This window comes from Delphinapterus leucas, chromosome 20, assembly GCF_059928025.1.
Source record: "Delphinapterus leucas isolate spDelLeu-1000000601 "Yukka" chromosome 20, BTC_Dleu_Yukka2, whole genome shotgun sequence".
Classification (NCBI taxonomy): domain Eukaryota; kingdom Metazoa; phylum Chordata; class Mammalia; order Artiodactyla; family Monodontidae; genus Delphinapterus; species Delphinapterus leucas.
Window position 1 is genome coordinate 25814906 of NC_143148.1, and position 23149 is coordinate 25838054.

General features: G+C 40.0%; 1 long non-coding RNA gene and 1 other non-coding gene across 2 annotated transcripts in view; one reads left to right on the forward strand and one right to left on the reverse strand.

Moving 5' to 3' along the window:
- The first annotated feature begins 5674 nt into the window (after positions 1–5674).
- Positions 5675–23149, forward strand: part of LOC149744631 (uncharacterized) — a 29785-nt gene continuing 12310 nt past the window's right edge. Inside the window, exon 1 of the long non-coding RNA XR_016390954.1 lies at positions 5675–5976. This is a non-coding gene — a long non-coding RNA (uncharacterized LOC149744631). The remainder of the gene's footprint in view (positions 5977–23149) is intronic.
- Positions 12491–12597, reverse strand: LOC115802826 (U6 spliceosomal RNA). The gene has a single exon (XR_004023374.1). It is a non-coding gene; the product is annotated as a U6 spliceosomal RNA (small nuclear RNA).

Below are 23149 nucleotides of genomic sequence, written 5' to 3' on the forward strand. Positions count from 1 at the left end.
GAGTAGTATTCCATTGTATTTATATATACCACATCTTCTTTATCCATTCAGCTATTGATGGACACTTAGGTTGCTTCCATATCTTGGCAATTGTAAATGATGCTGCTATGAATATTAGGGTGCATATTACTGTTTTTGTTTCTTTCAGATATATTCCCAGGAGTGGATTTGCTGGGTCATATGGTAGTTCTATTTTTAGTTTTTTGAGAACCCCCCATAAAGTTTTCCACAGTGTCTGCACTAATTTACATTCCCACCAACAGTGTATGAGGGTTCCCTTTTCTCCACATCCTGTCCAACATTTGTTATTTGTGTTCCTTTTGATTTTAGCCAATCTGACAGGTGTCAGGTGATTTCTCACTGTGGTTTTGATTTTCATTTCCCTGATGATTAGTAATGTTGAGCATCTTTTCATGTGCCTATCAACCACCTGCATTTCCTCTTTGGAAAAACGTCTATTCAGTTCTTCTGCCCATTTTCAAATTGGGTTTTTTGTTTTATTGATGTTGAGTTGTATGAGCTGTTTATATATGTTGGATATTAACCCCTATCAATCATATCTTTTGTAAATATCTTTTCCCATTCCATAGATTGTCTTTTTGTTTTGTTGATGACTTCCTTTGCTGTGCAAAACATTTCGAGTTTAGTTAGGTCCCATTTGTTTATTTTTGCTTTTTTTCCTTTATTTTAGGAGGCAGATCCAAAAAATTTTTACTGCAATTTATGTCAAAGAGTGTTCTATGTTTTCCTCTAGGACTTTTATAGTATCCAGTCTTACATTTAAGTCTTTAAACCATTTTGAGTTTATTTTTGTATGTGGTGTTAGAGAATGTTCTGATTTCATTCTTTTACATGTAGCTGTCCAGCTTTCCTAGCACCACTTATTGAAGAGACTGTCTTTTCTTCATTGTATATTCTTGCCTGCTTTGCCACAGATTAACTGACCATAATTTCATGGGTTTATTTTTGGCCTTTCTTTCCTCTTCCCTTGATCTGTGTCTGTTTTTGTGCCAGTACCACACTGTTTTGATTACTGTAGCTTTGCAGTGTAGTCTTAAGAAAGGGAGCTTGTTTCCTCCAGCTCTGTTCTTCTATCTCAAGATTGTTTTGGCTATTTGGGGTCTTTCATGTTTTCATACAAATTTTACAATTATTTGTTCTTGTTCTGTGAAAAATGCCATTGGTATTTTGACAGGGATTGCATGGAATTTGTAGATTGCCTTGGGTAGTATGGTCATTTTTATAATATTGATTCTTCCAGTCCAAGAACACAGTATATCTTTCCATCTGTTTGTGTCATCTTCAATTTCTTTCATCAGCACCTTATAGTTTTCAGAGTACAGATCTTTTGCCTCCTTGGGTAGGTTTATTCCTAGGTAGCTTATTCTTTTTGATGCAATGGTAAATAGGATTGTTGCCTTAATTTCTCTTTCTGATAGTTTGTTGTTAGTGTATAGAAATGCAACAGATTTCTGTGTATTGATTTTTTATCCTGAAACTTTACTGAACTCATTCATGAGCTCTAGTAATTTTCTGGTGACTTCTTTAGGATTTTCTATGTATATTATCATGTCATCTGCAAAGAGTGACAATTTTACTTCTTCCTTCCAATTTGGATTCCTTTTATTTCTTTTTCTTCTCCAATTGCTGTGGTTAGGACTTCAAAAACCATGTTGAATAAAAGTGGCAAGAGTGGGCCTCCTTGTCTTTTTCCTGATCTTACAGGAAATGCTTTCAGCTTTTCACCATTAAGTATGATGTTAGCTGTGGGTTTGTCATATATGGCCTTTATTATATGTCGAAGTATGTTCCCTCCGTGCTTGCTTTCTGGAGAGTTTTTACCATAAATGGATGTTGAATCTTATCAAATCCTTTTTCTGCATCTATTGAGATGATCATACAATTTTTATTCTTCAATTTGTTAATGTGGTGTATCACATTGATTAATTTGAAGATACTGGAAAATCCTTGCAGCCCTGGGATAAATCCCACTTGATCATGGTATATGATCCTTTAATTGTATTGTTGGATACGGATTGCTAGTATTTTGTTGATGATTTTTGTATCTATATTCATCAGTGATATTGACCTGTAACTTTCTTTTTTTGTGATATCTTTGTCTAGTTTTGTTATCACCATGATGCTGGCCTCATAGAATGAGTTCAGAAGTGTTTCTTCCTCTGTAGTTTTTTGGAATAGTTTCAAAAGAATAGGTGTTAACTCTTTTCTAAATGTTTGGTAGAATTCACCTGTGAAGCCATCTGGTCCTGGACTTTTGTTTGTTGGGAGTTTTAAAATTACTAATTGAATTTTATTACTGGTAATTAGTCTGTTCATATTTTCTCTTCCTTCCTGATTTAGTCTTGGGAGATTGTACCTTTCTAAGAATTTGTCCATTTCTTCTAGGTTGTCCATTTTATTGGCATGTAGTTGCTTGTAGTAGTCTTTTATATTTCTGTGGTTCAGTTATAATGTCTCCTTTTTCACTTCTGATTTTATTGATTTGGGCCCTCTCTCCTTTTTTCTTGATAAGTCTTGCTAAAGGTTTATCATTTTTGTTTATCTTTTCAAAGAATGAGCTTTTAGTTTCATTGATCCTTTCTATTGATTTTTTAAGTCTCTATTTCATTTATTTTTTCTCTGATCTTTATGATCTTTTCCTTCTACTAATTTTGGGTTTTGTTTGTTCTTTTTTCTCTAGTTCCTCTAGGTGTAGGGTTAGGTTGCTTATTTGAGATTTTTCTTGTCTCCTGAGGTAAGCCTGTATCACTGTAAACTTCCCTCTTAGAACTGCTTTTGCTGCGTCCCATAGGTTTTGGATTGTCGTGTTTTTGTTTTCATCTGTCTCTGGGTGTTTTTTGATTTCCTCTTTGATTTCTTCAGTGATGTATTAGTTGTTTAGTAACATATTGTTTAACCTCCACGTGTTTGTGTTTTTTGCAATTTTTTTTCTTGTAGTAGATTTCTAGTATCATCACGTTGTAGTGGGAAAAGATGCTCATTATGATTTCAATCTTCCTGTTTTTCCTTATTGATTTTCTATCTGGATGATCTGTCCATTGACATAAGTGTGGTGTTAAGTTCGCCTACTATTATTGTATTATTGTCCATTTTTCCTTTTATGCCTGTTAATTGCCTTGTATATTTAGGTGCACCTATGTTGGGTGCACATATATTTACAAATATTATAACTTCTTGGATTGATATCTTGATCATTATGTAGTGTCCTTCGTCTCTTGTAACGGTCTTTATTTTGAAGTCTATTTTGTCTGATATAAGTATTGCTTCTCTGGCTTTCTTTTGATTTCCATTTTCATGGAATACCTTTTTTCCATCCCCTCATGTTCAGTCTGTATGTGTCTAGATCTGAAGTGAGTCTCTTGTAGACAGAATATATACAGATCTTGTTTTTGTATCCTTTCAGCCATTCTATGCCTTTTGGTTGGAGCATTTAGTCTGTTTACATTTAGGTATTATGTATGTTCTTACTGTCATTTTATTAATTGTTTTGGATTTGTCTTTGTAGATCTTTTTTTCCCCTTTCTTCTTTTTTTCTCTTCTCTTGTAATTTGATGACTATCTTTAACCTTATGTTTGGATTCCTTTCTCTTTTTTATGTGTGTATCTATTATAGATTTTTAGTTTGTGTTTACCATGATTTTTTTGTATAGCAGTATGTGTATATGTATATATATATATATATATATATATATATATATATGCGATTGTTTTAAATTGCTCATCTCTTAATTTCAAGTGCATTTTTTAAACTCTGCATTTGTATGGTACTCCTCTCATGATCACTGTTTTTGATATCATATTTTACATCTAATTGTTTTGTGTATCCCTTAACTGCTTGTTGTGGATATAGATGATTTTACTACTTTTGTCTTTTAACCTCCCTACTAGCTTTGTGTGTGGATGATTTCCTATCTTTAGTGCCTTTACTGATGAGCTTTTTTATTTCATAATTTTCTTGTTTCTAGTTGTGGCTTTTTTCTTTTTCGCCTAGAGAAATTCCTATGTAACATCTGTTGTAAAGCTGGTTTCATGGTGCTGAACTCTTTTAGCTTTTGCTTGTCTGTAAAGCTTTTGATTTCTACATCAAACCTGGATGAGAGACTTGCTGGGTAGAGTATTTTTGGTTGTAGGTTTTTCCCTTTCATCACTTTAAATATATTATGCTGCTCCCTTCTGGCCTGCAGAATTCATGCTGAAAAATCAGCTGATAGCCACATGGGAGTTCCCTTGTATGTTATTTGTTGCTTTTCCCTTGTTGCGTTTTAATATTCTTTCTTTATCTTTTATTTTTTTCATTTTAGTTACAATGTGTCTTGGTATATTCCTTTTTGGGTTAATCCTGTATGGACTCTCTGCACTTCCTGGACTTGGGTGACTGTTTTCTTTTCCATGTTAGGGAAGTTTTCAGCTATTATGCCTTCAAATATTTTCTCAGGCCCTTTCTCTCTCTCTCTTCTCCTTCTGGGACCGCTATATTGCAAATATTGTGCACTTGATGTTATCGCAGGGGTCTCATTTCTTTTCATTCTTTTTTTTTTTTCAGTTCAGCAGTAGTGATTTCCAATATTCTATCTTCCAATACTGATCTGTTCCTCTGTATTATTTAGTCTACTATTGATTCCTTCCAGTGTATTTTTTTCATTTCAGTTATTGTATTCTTAATCTCTGTTTGGTTGTTCTTTATGTTTTCTAACTCTTTAAAAACTTCTTACTTCTCACTCTGTGCATTCATTCTTCTCCTGAGTTCTTTGATCATCTTTATGACCATTACTCTGAACTCTTTCTTGGGTAGATTATCTCCACTTCACTTAATTCTTCTTCTAGGGTTTTGTCTTTTTCCTTCATATGGAAAATGTTCCTCTGACCCCTCATTTTGTCTAAGCTGCTATTTATACTTTTACGTGTGTGGTAGGTTAGTTATGTTTCTTGACCTTGGAGAAGCAAACTTCTGTAGGAAACATCCTATCTGTCTCAGCAGGACACTCCCCTCTTGTCACCCAAGCTATATGCTCTGGGGGTTTCCCCTAAAAGGGCTACATGGGTCCTTCTGTTGTGGCAGGCTGATTATGTGGGCAATCTTGTAGGCTTAGTTGGCCCCTAGTCTGGTTGGTTGCCAGACTCTGCCTTGTGCAGATGCGGCTGGCTGCTATTTAGCAGGGCCTAGTCATGAGGCAGCTAGCTGCAGAACCCTGGGGGACTCTGGGGCTAGGGCTGGCTCACGGTGGGCAGAGTCAGGGTCCTGAAGACTCCAGAGCTGTTGCCTGCCTGCTGGCAAGTGAAACCAGGTCCTGAGGTTAGTGCCAGACTACTGGCAAGCAGAGTTGGTTCCTGGAGTCTGGCTGCAAAGCCCAGGGATCCCAGAGCTCATTTCACATCATTGGTGAGTGGGAAAGGGGTGGTTCCCAGGGGATTTGGGGTGACCCAAAGCTTGTGTTTGCCTGCTAGTGGGCAGAGCTAGGGCTCAGCTGGCTCCAGTGTAGGGTCTGGCCTACTCTGGGTGGACTTGGTCTGCAGACTGTGGGACCATAGTTTTCTTGCTTCTGGTATCAGCCCCCCTGGTGGATGAGGCTTGTCTAGAGGCTAGTGCAGGCTTCCTGGAGAGAAGGCCTGGTGCTTGCCCACTGGTGAGTGGAGCTGGTTCTTGGCCCTCTGGTGGGCAGGGCCATGTCAGGGCATGTCTAGAGGCAGAGGTTGGCTCAGGAAGTGTTTAGGCAGTCTGTCTGCTAATGAGTGGGGCTGTGTCTCTTAGCTGCTTGGCCTGAGACATCCTAGCACTGGTGCCCACAGGCTGTTGGGTGGGACCTCGGCTTTCCACTAATGAGCCAGGATGGCAGCTGCCAGATGCAGTGTTCACACGGTAGAATGTTCCCAAATATGGCTGACACCAGTATCTATGTCCCTAGCGTGAGCTGCAGCTGCCCCCTGCCTCTCCAGGAGACTCTCCAAGACCAGCAGGTAGGTCTGGCCTAGGCTTCTATCAAATTACTTCTTTTGCCCTGGGTCTTGATGCATGTGAGATTTTGTGTGTATGCTTTAAGAGTGAAGTCTCTATTTCCTCCAGTCCTGTGGGACTCCTGAAATTAAGCCCTCTGGTCTTCAAAGCCAAGTGCTGTGGGGGCTCACCTTCCCAGTGCAGGACCCCTGGGCTGGGGAGCCTGATGTGGGGCTCAGAACTTTCAATCCTGTAGGAGAACCTCTGCAATATAATTATTCTCCAGCTTGTGGGTCGCAAACTGGGGTATGGGATTTGATTATATCACAAGTCCAGCACTCCCACCCAACTTGCTGTGGTTCCTTCTTTATGTCTTAAGTTGTAGAAGAGCTCCTCTGGTAGATTTGTCTTTTTCATTGATGGTTCTTCTGCAGATAGATAGTTGTGATTTTGATGTGTTTGTGAGAAGAGGGTGTTTCTACTCTGCCATCTTGGCTGCTCTCCTCTAGTCTAGCTATTTCCTTGTTTTAGGATTTTTTGGCCCATCTCTGTTTCTGAGAAAGATTGGTGGGTAATTTTTCTTTGCTATAATGTCCTTATTAGGTTTGGGGATTAAGGTTATGTGATCTCATAACCTAATGCAAAATGGGAAATATTTCTTCATCTATTTTCTGAAAGAGTTTATGCGTGATTAGTGTTATTTCTTCTTTAAATGCTTGGTATATTCACCAAGGAAGCTATCCGGGTTTGGAATTTGTATTGTAGGAAGGTTTCTAACTACAGAATTTATTTCTTTAGTAAACATGATTGATACTTTTTATATTTTCTTTTTTTACCTTGTGTCAATTTTGTAAAGTTTTATTTTTCTAGGAATTTGCTATTTAATTAAAATTTTCAAGTTCACTGTCACATCATTTATAATATTCTTTTATGTACTATCTTTCTAATATGTGGGATCTGTAATGATGCTCTTATTTGTTCCTGGTATCAATATTTTGTGTCTTTTCTACTTTTATTCTAGATCAGTTTTGCTAGGGGCTCATAAATGTGAATTTTTTAATATACTTTTTAGTATATTTGTTTTCAACTTCATTAATCTCTGTTGATATCTTTATCATTTCCTCTCCTCTACTTTCTCTGCATTTAATTTGCTATTTTCTAACTACTTGATCTGGATACTTAGATAATTGATTTATGGTGTTTATTTTTTTCTTATACATACATGTATTTGGAGCTATAGAGTTTTCTCTGACTATGGACTAAGCAATACCCCAGAAGTATTGATATATGGTTTTTATAATTCCTTTCAAAATACTTCCTAATTTTGATTGTAATTTCCTTTCTGATCTGTTAATATACTACTGATAATTATATTGCTTAATTTGCAAACCCTTGAGGACTTTTCTAGTTTTCATTCTGTAATTCACATCTAGCTATCTCCACTGCAGTCAGAGACACACATCCCATGTGATTTAAATTTTCTGAAATTAAATTGTTGAGACTTGCTTTATGGCCAAGTGTATTTTCTTTGTGTCTAGTAAAAATTTTTGTCTTAATAGTTATTTTGTCTGATATTAGTATAGCCACTCTAGCAGTATTTGGCTAATATTTACATGGTATATCTTTTCCTATCCTTTTATTTTCAACCTAATAAATCTTTGAATCTAAAATTTGTCTCTTGTACACAGCATTGAGCTGGATCATTTTTTAAAAATCCATTATGCCAATCTCTGCCTTTAGTTTGGCATGTTTAATCTATTTATATTTAATGTAATTACTGACAAGGTAGGATTAACGCCTGACATTTTTCTATTTGTTTTCTACATATCTTGTATCTTTTTTTCTACTAATTTGCAATTACTGATGCCTTTTGCATTAAATATTTTATAGTGCACTGTCTTAATTCCCTTCTTGTTTTTTTACTCTGCTTTTTAAAGTTATTTCTTAGTGGTTTCCCTGAGTATTAGAATTAACATCTTAATTTAAAGCAATCTAGTTTGGATTAATACCAACTTCATTTCAATCTTATACAAAAACTGCTCTAATATAGCTACATACCCTCCCCCCACTTAGTGCTATTATTGTCATACAAATTACATTTTTATACATTAGAAGCCCATTTACATAGTTTTATAATTATTGCCTTATGTGGTTGTCTCAAATAAGAAAGGAGTAGTAAATCAACTATACTTCAATAAAATTTTAAGAAATATATTAATTAAATTTGTAATGATTTTAAAAAGTCAGAAAGGAGTACAAAAAAGTTACAAACAAAAATACATTTATACTGTCTTTTATATTTACCTATGTAGTTACTTTCACTAGTACTCTTTATTTTTTGTGTATATTCAAGTTATTGTCAGGTGTTCTTCCATTTCAGCCTGAAAAGACTTCCTTTAGTATTTCTTATAGGGCAGGTCTACTGGTGATGAATTCTCTGAGAATGTCTAAATTTTTGAAGTATAGTTTTGCTGGATATAGAATTCATTTTTAAAAAATTAATTAATTGATTGATTGATTGATTTTTGGCTGCATTGGGTCTTTGTTGCTGTGCGTGGGCTTTCGCTAGTTATGGTGAGCGGAGGCTACTCTTCATTGTGGTGGCTTCTCTTGTTGCAGAGCATGGGTTCTAGGCGCACAGGCTTCAGTAGTTGTGGTACGTAGGCTCAGCAGTTTTGGCTCAGGGGCTCTAGAACGCAGGCTCAGTAGTTGTGGCACATGGGCCCAGTTGCTCCGTGGCATGTGGGATCTTCCCAGACCAGGGCTCGAATCCATGTCCCCTGCATTGGCAGGCAGATTCCTAACCACTGCGCCACCAGGGAAGTCACTGCAGGCAGATTCTTAATGACTGAGCCACCAGGGAAGTCCCTGGCTATAGAATTCTTGATTGATAGTCTCCCTCCACCCCCAGCATATTGGATATGTCATTGCACTGCCTTCTGGCCTCCATGGATTCTGATAAGCCAGCTGTTAATCGTTTTGTGGATCTCTTGTGTGTAATGAGTTTTTTTTTTTTCTTGCTATTTTCAAGATTCTCTGTCTTTTGAAAATGTGGCTGTGATGTGTCTAGATGTGGATTCTTTTGAGCTTATTTTACTTAGAGTTAGTGATTTTCTTTGATACATAGATTTTTAAAATAAAATTTGGGAAGTTTTTTGGTCATAATTTCTTCAAATATTCTTTCTGTCCCTTTTTCTCTCCCTCCCCCCCTTCTGTGGGTCTCATTGTGTGTATGTTGATATGCTTGATTGTGTCCACAGGTCACTGACACTCCATTAATTTTTCTTCATTCTTGTTTTCTTTCTGTTCCTCAGGCTGGATAATCTTATTGAACTATCTATAAGTATGTTTATTCTTTCTTTTAGCAACTCACATCTGCTGTCGAACCCCTCTAGTGAATTTTTCCTTTCGGTTATACTTTTCAGGTCCAGATCTCTATTTAAAAAAATGTTTTTTTCTTTTTAGTGATATTTTCTATTTAGCAAGACATTATTTTCATACTTTCCTTTAATTCTTTAGGTATGGTTTCCTTTAGTTCTTTGAACATACTTATGATAGCTTGTTTAAAGACTTTATATGGTAAGTTCAGCATCTGGACTTCCTCAGGGACGGCAACTTCTGACTGCTTTTTCCCCTGTCTATGGGCCATACTTTCCTGTTTCTTTGCATGACTCATAGATTTTTGTTGAAAACTAAACATTTAAAATAATGTAATGTAAACATCAGATTTCTCTTCTTTTCCAGGGTTTGTTGTTTCTGCTGATTGCTTCCTTAGTGACTTTTCTGAACTAATTCTGTATTCTTTTGTCATGTGTGGGCATTGAAATCTCTGTTCCATTAGCCTAGTGCTCAGCTAGTGATTAGAGAGATTTTCTTACATTCTTGGACCCCCCCACGCACCCCAAATCTCCCTATCTTTGCAAAGTGGCTCTGTGTGTTTGTGTTGGGGCACACCTTCAACACTCAGCCAAAGCCTCAAGATCAGCCCAAGGTGAGAGATTAGTATCTTCTCAGGCCCTAATCTTCTTAGCCCTGCACATGCACATGGCCTTCTAGATCCACAGAAATATGCTGGAGTTTTTCAAAGCCCCTGATGGACATCTCATTCTCCAGATTTTCCTTTTACATTTTTGGACAAGCTTTTTGTTTGCCCTCTCTGGTATTACCTCCTCAGGAAGCTATGAGGTTAAACAGTTGCTGTTGATTGCTTTTGACAAAGGTCCTGAGGATAGGGTTTTTCTTACTGAGTGATCTATGAGTCAGGTCAAATAAGACAAGCTTTACAGTGGGGCTTTTCCAGAAAACTGTCAAGTCAAAGAGTTACAGATCTCGGGTGGGCTTTGTTGGGAGCTTCAGACCTGTTCTAACCTCTCCAGTGGTTACTAGGCTACTGGTTTTAACAGCTATCATGGCTGTGAGTCTTCTGGTTTCCAAACCAATCATGGAGCTGGGGAGACAGTATGAGAATAGGACAAGTTAAAATGCTACACAATTCATTCCTCTTTCTAATATTCAAACTTTTTCCTTATATAAAAACTCCTTTATTGCTGAAAGCTGGTGGTTTCTTAAGTTCTGAAAAAGTGGGTTTTTTTGGTTTGTTTTACATTTTTACTCAGTGTCTTTATTGTTGTTTTGGAGGAGTGGATTTTTTTGGAGATCCTCACTCCACTGTTTTGAAAGGGCTTCTTTCTATCTTATATTTTACTTCCACATATACTTTAAACACCAAGAGACATAATTATTATCTTATTTGATCTGTTTTCATTTAGAGTTAATGCTACACTTACCCTTCTACTGTTCATCATTCATCTACTCTTCATCTACTGTTCATCATTCCTTCTTGCATTACTGCACCTCCATCTTTAATAATTTTCCTTCTGTTTAAAAAAACTCCTTTAGTGTTTCTTTTATTCCCATATGCTAGAAATGCATGCTCTAAGTTTTTGTTCGACTGACAATATTTTCATTTTACCTTCATTTTGGAAAGATATTTTCATTGAGAATAGAATTCTAGGGTGGCAGTGATTTCGTTTGTGCTCCATAAAGATTCAATTGGATTGTCCTCTAGGCTACCATAATTTCTGCTGAAAAATTGCCAGTCTTGTTGTTCTTTTGAAAGTAATGTGTCTTTTATCCTCTGGCTGCTTTTAAGAGTTTCCTTTGTCTTTGATTTTCAGCAGTTTTAATATGGTGTAATTAAATGTGTTTTTCTTTATGTTTATTCTTCATGGCATTCATAGAGCTTCTTGGATCTATGACGTGGTATCTTTTATCACTCAGCCATTTTCTCTTCAAATACTGCTGCTTTCCCTCTCTATCTTTTTGTCTCATTCTGAAATTCCAATTTTATATACGTTTGGCCTTTTTACCATATCCCTTAAATTTTTTTTTTTTTTTTTTTGCGTATGCGGGCCTCTCACTGTTGTGGCCTCTCCCATTGCGGAGCACAGGCTCTGGACGTGCAGGCTCAGCAGCCATGGCTCACGGGCCCAGCCGCTCCGCGGCATGTGGGATCTTCCCGGACTGGGGCACGAACCCGTGTCCCCTGCATCGGCAGGCAGACTCTCAACCACTGCGCCACCAGGGAAGACCCCATATCACTTAAATTTTTTACTGAATGCTAGGCATTGCGTATAAAAAAATTGTATAGATAATTTGAGGCTCTCATGGTGTTAGTTTCCTTCAGAGAGGATTTACTTTTGCCTCTAGCAGTTAGTTTGAATAAATGCAGATTACCTTAATCCAGCCTGAGTCTGAGTTGGTTTGAAAGTGAGTTTTAGTCTTTTGAAGAATCAGGCTATTTCCATTTCACCTTTATTCCTAGGGTGTGGCTCTTCTGGGATGCTAATTGGAGCCCAATACTGCTTATGAATCAGTAAAGAGCCAAGGGGAAGCTCCTGAGCCTCTTAGCCCTATGGCACTAGTTAGCCCTATGGTTAATGCCTCAAAGTGGAGCTGGGCATAATGCCAGGCTCACTTCAATGCACCCTCTTTTCTCAGGCTCTTTTTTTTTTTTAAAAAAAAAAACATCTTTATTGGAGTATAATTGCTTTACAATGCTGTGCTAGTTTCTGCTTTATAACAAAGTGAATCAGCTATACCTATACATCTATCCTCATATCTCCTCCCTCTTACGTCTCCCTCCCTATCCCACCCCTCTAGGTGGTCACAAAGCACAGAGCTGATCTCCCTGTGCTATGCGGCTGCTTCCCACTAGCTATCTATTTTACATTTGGTAGTGTATATATGTCCATGCCACTCTCTCACTTCATCCCAGTTTACGCTTCCCCCTCCCCGTGTCCTCAGGTCCATTCTCTACATCTGCGTCTTTATTCCTGTTCTGCCTCTAGGCTCTTCATAACCTTTTTTGTTTTTTTTTTTAGATTCCATATATATGTGTTAGCATACGGTATTTGTTTTTCTCTTTCTGACTTACTTCAGTCTGTATGACAGATTCTAGGGTCCAGCCACCTCACTACAAATAACTCAATTTCATGTCTTTTTATGGCTGAGTAATATTCCATTGTATATATGTACAAAAATATGGAATGCTTCACAAATTTGTGTGTCATCCTTGCACAGGGGCCATGCTAATCTTTTCTGTATCATTTCAATTTTAGTATATGTGCTGTCAAAGCAAGCACTTTCAGGCTCTTTAAGTCCTAACTATCTTCAAACAACAACAAAAATGTTTAAGTAAACTTTTTATTTTGAAATAATTTTTTAATTACAGAAGATTGCAAAATAGTATAGAGTCCCCATGTATCCTTCATCCAGTTTCCCCTGTTGATTACATCTTGCCTAACCTTTTTACATTTGTCAAAACCAATAAGTTAACATTGAAATAATGCTATTAAGTGATCTACAGACTTTATTCAGATTTCTTCAGGTTTTTCAGGATGTCCTTTCTCTGCTCTAATACCCAATCCAGGGTACTGCATTGTGTTTAGTTGTCATGTCTGTAACACCGTCTGTAACCATTTTATCAGTCTTTATTATTTGTTTTTCACAACCTTGATAGTTTTGAAGAGTACTAGTCAGGCATTTTGTAAAGGATCTCTCAATTTGGGTTTGTCTGGTGTTTTCTCATGAATAGACCACAAAGTACCATTCTCATTACATCATATCAGGGGGTACGTGTTATGAACTAAATGCTTGTATCACCCCCCCACCCCCCGTCCACCAAATTCATTTGTTGAAGCCCTAACCCCCAATGTGATGGTATTTGGAGGTGAGGCCTTTGGGAGCGAATTAGGTTTAGATGAGGGAGGTGCCCTTATGATGAGATTAGTGTCTGTGTAAGACTAGACAACAGAGAGCTTGTTTTCTCACCCTCTTTTTACCACGTGAGAACAAAGTGAGAAGGTGGTCGTCTGCAAGCTAGGAAGAGAGCTCTCACCAGGAACCGCATCTGCCATCACCTTGATCTTGGACTTCCAGCCTCCAGAACTGTGAGAAATAAATGTCTGTTTAAGCCACACAGTCTGTGTTTTTGTTTTTGTTTTTGTACAACAGCCTGAATTAAGACAGTACATGATGTCAACGTGATTATTATTGGTGATGTTAACTGTGATCATTTAGTTAAAGTAGTGTCTGTCAGATTTCTCCACTGTAAGGTTAGTGTTTTCCCCTTTCTGTACTATATTCGTTGGAAGTGGGTCTCTAAGAACAGCCCATGCTCATGGAGCATTAAGGTCCACATTCATGGAGAATTAGGGAAAAGTGTTTACTTGCCTAATTTGAAATTCTTCTGTATGGAAGATTTGTCCCTCAAACAGATTTTTACTTTTGTTTTGATTAAACCAGTGTTTCTATTTCTTCTCAGTGAAAGCTAATTTGTTGTGGCTGCTTCTTAAATCTGCTGCATTTCTTTAAAAAAAAATATATATATATATATACATATATGGGGGGGAGAGAGAGAGAGAGAGAAAATGATTAACAGTGATTATCTCTGACATCTGTGACAAATGGGATTATATATATACATGTATTTGGGGGGGTTCCATTTTCTACAGTCCTGTACCATTTGCATATTTTATAATAAGCATGTATTTTATATTATAATCAGTAAAAAAAACAATGATACTTTCTCCATTTTGTAAAAATAGCAGAAAAAAACATTTTTGTTCCAATGATCTATGACTATGTCTCAGTGAAGGGAAAAATCGAGCTTACCGTCTGGATTATTTAGCCCTCCGAATTACATCTTTTCCTATAAATTGCATTTTTGGATGTTTGAGGCACAGGGAGCTGCACTCTTGGGTTAGTATGCATGATGCCAAAAAACTGGGGGTCTGTTGTTCCAATTCTGGACCCACTCTTTCTGGCTGAGTGATCTTGACCAATACCTATTTCTCTATGCCTCTGTTTTCTTGTGAGAAAATGGAGGTAATCATTATACCCACCCCAGGGGTTGTTGTGAGGAATAAACGAGATAATGAATGTGTAATACTTTGTATAGTGCCTCACCCACAGAATGCTTAATTCATGTTAACTATGATTATTATTAGGGGCCAAGTGTAGGCTCAGAGGGGAGTCAGTCTTGAGCTTAGTCATTCTGGATCCTTCTCTTTGCTGTATCTCCCTTTAGAATCCTGCTTATTGTCATGGTTCTTTCAGATCTAATTTTCTCTATAATTTGGGTTGCTAAGCAATAGTGCGATTTTCCACATTGGCCAAGCTTTATAAATATGTAAATGAAATAACGGAGCCAGGAACAGGTCCAGGTCTAGGGGCTTGCTTTGCACTCTTTGTTCTGTAACGGTGGAGTTTTTTCTTCTTTTTAATCAAATAAACAAGCAGCCAACGCACTTCAGTCTCACCATGATCCCTCCTAGTCGGGAATTAGGTCTGATCCCCCAAGGGCCTGGAGTTGAGCCCAGTAGCTGGAGGTGTCAGGCTATGGTGACTGAGGTTGCTGAAGCATCTGAACTCAGCAGGTGCCGGGACGGATGACGCCCCATGTGCACATTAGCTCGAGGCACCAGGGGACCAACCCAGTGCCACGTGTGTTGAAAAGCACTGAACACCCTCTGCGATGTGATCAGCTGATCACTTCAATGGGAGCTTGTTCTGTTCCTGTTATGGAGACTAATCTGTGTTGTTTGGATGTGTTAGACATTCCAGCTCCACAAAAGACATCAGTGACCATGAATACATGAAATGTGTTTGCATTTCCAAGTAGTGGGTTGAAATTTTATCATTTTCTATTTCTCCATCTGTGTCTCATTATCCTGAAGCAACTCCTTCCCTGTTTGCTGGATTCTAGGCCCCGGGTTTCATTCAAATGAACAAGTTTTCAGACAGCAAAATGAAAGGAAAATTGAATAGTTTCATTCATTTCCAACAGAAAGGAAAAATGAAACTAGGTTTCTTCCCTGTGCCTGTGATGACTATAGACAAATCTGTGTGTTCCAGGCATTGTGCTAGGAGTTTTGTACACGTGACCTCATTTCCTCCTCCCCCCAATTCGGCAAGGTCACCATTATTTTGTACTCCTGGGCCAGTCCTGGGCCTGGTTGCTCTATGATCGGATCCAGCCTTCATGTTTGCTTAATTGCTATCCCCTACTGAAGGCATGGCTTGGCTTTCCCTCTCTGAGTTTACAGAAAGTAAAAATAGTAATTGTCAATCTTTGTCTCTTAAGTGTGGGATTTTTAAACAGAAAGATTGCCTGTTGAACTTGAACACTACGCCGGTCCACGCCGTGTGTCCTGCCCAGGTCTCCCCTTGCTCCTCCTCCCTTTCCTCTTCTTGCTTCAGGCCTCTGAGCTATTTTTACTTACCACACTTCTGACATCAAATGTGTGGTGTCTTGTCCACACCATTCTTCCAGCTGTGGGTCCTACAATTCAGTTCAATTCTGACACCATCTACCTGGAACCAGCATCAGATCCCACAAGTGAAGGGCTCAGTCCCACAAGACTGCTCCCACTTCAGATGCCAGTTACAAGTCCCAGGTTGTCACTGGTGCTTTTGACCAACTGGTTATAAATTTAGAGGGTTCCCACAACCCCCTCTTCACGTTTGGTAATTCGCTAGTCCAATTCACAACTCAGGAAAACACTTATGATTAGAAGTTTATCAGAAAGGATCCAACTCAGAAACAGCCAGTTGGAAGAGATGCATAGGGCAAGGTACGGGGGTGTGCACCACCCTCCTAGCACCCCGACATGTTCATCAACGTGGAAGCTCTCCAAACCCTGCTATTTAGGGTTTGTATGGAGGCTCCATCATGTAGGCATGATTGATTAAATCATTGACCATTGGTGATTAACTCAATCTCCAGCCTCTCTCCCCTTCCAGGAGGCCTGGAGGTGGGGCTGAAAGTTCCAAGGCTCTAATCATGCCTGGTCTTTCTGGTGACGAGCCCCCCTCCCCCCAGCCACTAGTCATATCATTAGCGTACAAAAGACATTGATCACTCTGGACATTCCACGGGTGTTAGGACTGTTGGCAGGAACCAGGGACAAAGGCCAATACTTATTTTTTATGACATCACAGCTGGATTCCCCCAGCCAGTCAAAAAGAGCAGCAGAAGCTGGGGTTCTGAGAGTGAGAGATGCTTTGGGCAGCTTCGGTCCTTGACCCCAGCTGCCTTATGCTTCTCTATCTGTGTCAGTCTCCTAGATTCTCCAGAAATGCCTCCTGTGACTTATTGGTCAGTCCAAGTGTGAGAGTAATTTCTCTCTAATTGCAGCAAGTATGAAGTGGGTGGCAAAGTCAATTTTTGTGGGAATCAGACAGCAGGAAGGATGTACAAGTAGAGCTTGGCTTCTGCAATGTAGGTTGAGAGCAGAAGCAGGCACAGGGAGTAGGTGATTAAAATGAAAGTTTCAAATAAAAGACACAAGTGGAACGGGGTAACAAGGCATCTCTGTCCTTGGTCTCTAGTTGAAATATTTCTTTAGACTAAGAACAAGACCTACTTTCTTCATGACAAAGGCAGGTGGATATGTTACCCTGAGTTTCTATACTGGCAGGTGGCAAGCTTGTGTGTACGTTGAGTTTAAAACAGTTCTTGCAGACTATCAAACACACCTTTTGTTTAACAGGTTGATCAACACTACCTCCCAGTCAAAAACCACTTGGAGCAGACAAGCTTCAGAAATTATGAGTATCTGCCTAACCAAACTTGAACAGATCAAAAGTCTTGCAGGGCACTATGAACTGATTGTGTGTGTCTCCTCCAAAGTAATATGTTGAAACCTAATCCCACTGTGATGGTATGTGGAAGTGAGGCCTTTGGGTGGTGATTAGCTCATCACAGCAGAGCCCTCATGAATAGGATTAGTGTTGTGAATGAAAAATATTGCCCGCCATATCAGTAAAAAAAGGACTTTGCAGCCATCAAGCCATCACATTAGAGCCTTGCCAACGGTGAGCTCAGGAAAGAAACAGAATGCCCGCCATTACAGCCACCCCCAACTGTGCGCCCTGAGGAAACTGAGGATGAGAAAATACAAGATACTGGCCCCAGATAGCTGATGTGCATATCAAAGGAATGATTTCAATGAGCCCAGATTCTTGCATCTTCCCATACATAGAAAAGCACTAAGTTCCTTAACTTGAGATATCTGCTTTTATTTTTTTTAACAGCAATCTTTTGAGGTTTCTACTACCTAGTCTTTGCTGCAAAACTCCTATATATCTTGGCTACTCCCTGTTGCCTGTTTGGAACAGTCGCTCAGAGTTATCTGAGATGCTGTGAGTAGGGCTTGAAGTCCTCAGAAAGTCCTCAGAATAAAACATAACTCTTAACTTTTAGGTTGTGCATTTTTTTTCCGTCAGCAGTGTCCTTAAAATGGGGACCTCAGAGAGCTCTCTTGCCCCTTCCACCATGTGAGGACACAGAGAGAAAACAGCCATTTATGAACTAGGAAGCGGGCCTCACCACACATTGAATCTTCTGGCACCTGGATCTCAGACTTCCCAGCCTCCAGAACTATGAGAAATAAATTCTATTGTTTAGAAGTCACCCGGTCTATGGTGTTTTCATTATAGCAGTCCAAACTGATTAAGATACAGGGGGAAATAAGTTACTCCGGCACTTTCCTTGTTGAACAAAATCTCAATAGACTATTTTTCTTTTGGTCATACTTTGGTTCAATCAATATATAATATTTTCTCTAATAAACAATGCTGACAATTCACGTGGGCATTATAACTACCTTATAAAACATACCATGTTAACATTTCCTTTTCAGGACTTGAGAGTTTTTACAGACTCAGCCTCTTCAAAAAGGCTGAGATTATGAATTTTCCTTCTGAACTCCTCATTCCATGGTTATGCTTCCAAGTGGGGGTCCTTCCCACAGGCTGGCCTTCTTTCCTAGCTCCACAGAACCCTCAAGTCTTTGAAAGCATCCTTGCTTCCTTACCACAAGATGTCACAAGCCTTGCTACTGTCTTATCCCAAGTCCCCTCCACTCCCCACCCCCACCCCATCAGGAGGGCTCTGGTTCCTTTTGGTAAAAGATGGCAGCAGAAACCTGTGGACTTTAAAAAAGATGGACAACCTAAAATTTGAGAGTTATGTTTTATTCGGGATCTTACTGAGGACTATAGTCTGGGAATCAGCCTCTCAGAGAGCCCTGAGAAACTGTTCTAACCAGATAAGGGAGGAGCTAAGATACATAGTTTTTCTGAAAAAACAAAACAACAACAAAAACAAACAAACGAAAAACCATGTAGCTGAACATCAAAAGATTACTGTTAATCACAAAAAATAGACATCTCAAGTTAATGATTTTAGTGCTTTTCTATATATGAAGATGCAAGGGTCCAGGCTCATTATTCCTTTGACATGCATCGTACTATTTTGGGCCAGCATCCTGTTTTTCTCCATCCTGAATCCCCTCAGGGCACACTGTGGGAGACAGCTGCAGTGGCTGATGGCTTGATGACCACAACATTTTTTTGTCCAGAGGCCTAGATTTCTGGGTCCTGGGGGTGCACACCATGTTATGTTACCTGCTCTCACTGGGTGACTCCATAGACACCACACAGTTTTATTTCATCGACGGTACAGGAGCTTCACTAAAGCCCTTATATAAATGATGGGCTTCACTAAAGCCTATCATTTATATAAGAACTTTTCAATTTTTTTTTTTTTGCGGTACGCGGGCCTCTCACTGCTGTGGCCTCTCCCGTGTGGAGCACAGGCTCTGGACGCGCAGGCCCAGCGGCCATGGCTCACAGGCCCAGCCGCTCCGCGGCATGCGGGATCTTCCCGGACCGGGGCACAAACCCGCGTCCCCTGCATCGGCAGGCGGACTCTCAACCACTGCACCACCAGGGAAGCCCAGAACTTTTCAATTTTTAACTCTTCCTTCTGGGTTACCAGCTTTCTTCTTCTCTTTAGATACCATGGTATATGTCACATTGAACTGCACTTATGTAACGTATCAGTTACAAGGCTCTCCAATGATTCTGTAGCATCAGCTATTAAACAAAAAAGGCCCATATTATCGAGCCCTTGAGTTAACTTCCCTACTTTATTCAATGTATTAGAAATGCATGGAACAGTATAACTAGAACAGTGACAATTTCTCCTAGGGTTCTGTGCCTTTTATTGATAAAACTATCTTATTAAAATCTCATAGAGAATTCCCTGGCAGTCCAGTGGTTAGGACTTGGTGCTTTCACTTATGGTGCCCAGGTTTGATTCCTGGTTGGGGAACTAAGATCCCACAAGCTGTGCGGTGTGGCCAAAAAAAAAATCTCATAAAGGAATATTTCAAATATATTTGCATATCACTGCAAATATGCTGAAACAAAGCCCATATTACAAAAATAAAGGCAAACAAACAAGAGAAGTTTCTTGACTTTATATTCCCTTCTGCCTCTCATTTATTTGTTCCCCTTTTACAGAAATATCTTCAGAAGTGATGCTATATTCATGGTCTTCAATTCATGTCCTACCATCCTCTCTGAAACATACTCCAAAATGATATCTGCCTCCACTATTCCAGAACTGCTGCAAGGTTACCAGTGACCTTCCTGTGGCCACATTCAATGACTACCTCTCATTTCTCATCTCACCTGACCCACCAGGAGCATACACAGTGGACCTTCCCTTTTCCTGGCAAAGCTCGCTTCACTTAGCCTCCAGGACTCTGCACTCTCCAAATTTTCCTCCTACCTCTCTGGCTGCCCCTTTTCAGGCGTCTTTGTTTATTCCTCCTCAGATCCTCAACTCCTAAGCTTTGGGTACCCTGGGGCTCAGTCCTCAGGATGTGTCTATTCCAACTCCACTCCTTTGGTGATCTCAATCAATTTCATGACTTTAATTATCAACTCTTATGCCAGTTACCTCCAGATTTACGTCTCTAACTCAGACCTGTCCTTGACATCTAGACTTGTATTATAACTGAGATCCTGATCAACAATCTTCCCTTGGATGTTTAACAGACATCTCAGAGTTAACATGCACCCAAAAGAAACTGCTGATCTTTTCCCAAACCTGCTTTTCATTCAGTCTTCCCCCAAATAGTAATAGCTAGCACTTACCCAGTACTTACTCTGTGCTTTGCACTGTTCTAAGTGTTTTATGATATTAACTCGTTAAGAAAAACAAACGACCTGATTAAAAACTGGGCAGCGGATCTAAATAAACGTATTTCTAAAGATGGCATACAAATGGCCAATAGCTACATGAAAAGATGTTCAGCATCACCAATCATCAGGGAAATGCAAATCAAAACCACAATGAGGGCTTCCCTGGTGGCGCAGTGGTTGAGAGTCCGCCTGCTGATGCAGGGGACGCTGGTTCGTGTCCCGGTCCGGGAAGATCCCACATGCCGCAGAGCAGCTGGGCCCGTGAGCCATGGTTGCTGAGCCTGCACGTCCGGAGCCTGTGCTCCACAACGGGAGAGGCCACAACAGTGAGAGGCCCGCGTACCACACACACAAAAAAACCCCACAATAAGATACCACCTGTTAGAATGGCTATTATCAAAAAAACAAGGAATGACAAATGTTGGCGAAGACGTGGAGAAAAGGGAACGCTTGTGCACTATTGGTGAGATTGTAAATTGGTGCAGCCACTATGGACAACAGTATGGAGGGTCCTCAAAAACTCAAAAATAGAACTACCATGTGATCCAGGAATCCCACTTCTGGGTATTTATACAAAGAAAACAGAACACTAACTCAAAACATATCTGTACACCTGCGTTCACTGCAGCATTATTTACAATAACCAAGATATGGGAACCATCTAAGTGTCCAGAATATTATATGTCAAGTATGCCTCAAAAAAACAAACAAACAATCAAACCAAAGAGAAAAAGCCTCATGACAACTTTATGAAGTAGCAATTATTATCTCCATTTTATAGATTAGGAAACCGAAGCATAGAAAAGTTCAGTGACAAGAAGTTAAGGACTCAGGCATTATGTGGCAAAGCCCTTCGGAACAAGAGCTCCACGAGAGCATAAATCCTTTTCTGTCTTATTTGTTGCTGTATCTCCAGGTTCTAGAACAATTGCTGGCACACAGGAGGTGATCAGTAAATGGTTATTGAATGAATGAATGAGTGTACGAGAGAAAGTTTCAAATATTTAAACATACCTGCAGAATTAGTACAATCACAAGGCCTTCAATCAGCTGGAACACTTTTACCCAGGCTGAACCACAGTGGTTTTCAGGACAGAGTGTGGGTGTATAGCTAGCAGCCAAGGTGCAGAGATGGCTTCTCTTGGCCCATGGTATCTGGGGATCTGGATACACTTTTCCTTCTCACCACCCTGTCCCCATGCGCAGGCCCTTAGGGGAGGCTCAGGTGCCCGGGCAGTGTATATCACATCTGTAGTGCTGCTGTGCTCTCCTCGTTCTGTCAGCAGAATAATACTTGCTATTACTTTTTTTCACTGCTGATCTTCCTGAAACTCTACTAAGTGCTTTATATGGATTAACTCAATTCTCTGAATCCGAAATGGTAGGCCCTTTGGTGAACACCATTTTACAGAGGAAACATAAGCTGAGATGTATTACTAATTCGACCAAGATCACAGTCAGTAGCAGATTGTAGAGGAATTGGTTTATCCCGAGGCAGTCACAGGTGAAAGCAGACCGTTTCTGGTGAGCTGGGCGTACAGGAACGGAAGAAAACGCCTGGCCGAGTCTGCACCACGTTCCTGGGGCCTTTCACCCTGGGGCACGCTGGGCTGATCTGCTGCTGGTCTTCAGCTAGTGCCCAGCTCCCACCACTGTTTGTACTGGCCAGACAGGGGCATTGTGCTCGGGATTTCCCCGATCTCAGAGCTCTAGAATTGCTTGGATGCCAAGGGTGGGGGATCACTTTGGGTTGGAAGGCTAGAGGGCAGTGGGAACTTTGTGGGCTTCTCAACTTGCAGGGTACACACACGTTGGGTAACACTATTACTGGGTTGGTCAAATTTTCACTCCCATTCCACGCCTCTTTCCTAACGTCTGCACACTGCAGTGCAAGCTTAACCACTTTCAGGACCGCTTGCTGAGTAATGATCACTTTTACCGTTTTTCCTAAGAAGTCATGTGGTTCAAACAACAATCCCCTTTGGACACAGGCGTGGGAATCAAAACCTTTCACACAAAATGTTAGAAAAGCTTGTGATTTTGATAACTAAAAACACACCAATGCCTCCTTTCTGTTCTCCATTTCTGTCACTTTCATATTCCTGTGCACTGGCCAAGGGTGTTGTCAAAAATCACACCAGACAGCATGGCCACTCTTTAACTTTTCTTCCTTGGCGGTTTCACTACTGACTTGCTCTTTCTGTTTTCTTTTTATTTTAACATTTGTGTTTTTAAAATTTATTCATTTAATTTTATTTTTGGCTGCGTTGGGGCTTCGTTGCTGTGCGCGGGCTTTGTCTAATTGCAACGAGCAGGAGCTACTCTTCTTTGTGGTGTGCAGGCTTGTCATCACGGTGGCTTCTCTTGTTGCGGAGCACGGGCTCTAGGTTCGTGGGCTTCAGTAGTTGTGGCTTGCAGGCTTTAGAGCACAGTCTCAGTAGTTGTGGCGCACAGGCTTAGTTGCTCCGCGGCATGTGGGATCTTCCCGGACCAGGGCTAGAAACCGGGGCCCCTGCGTTGGCAGGCGGACTCTCAACCACTGCGCCACCAGGGAAGCCCTTTGATTGTCTTTCATTTGAGTGGAAGTAACAGGCAGCGAGAGAACAAAGTAGCATCGTCCCAACGCGACATATTTAT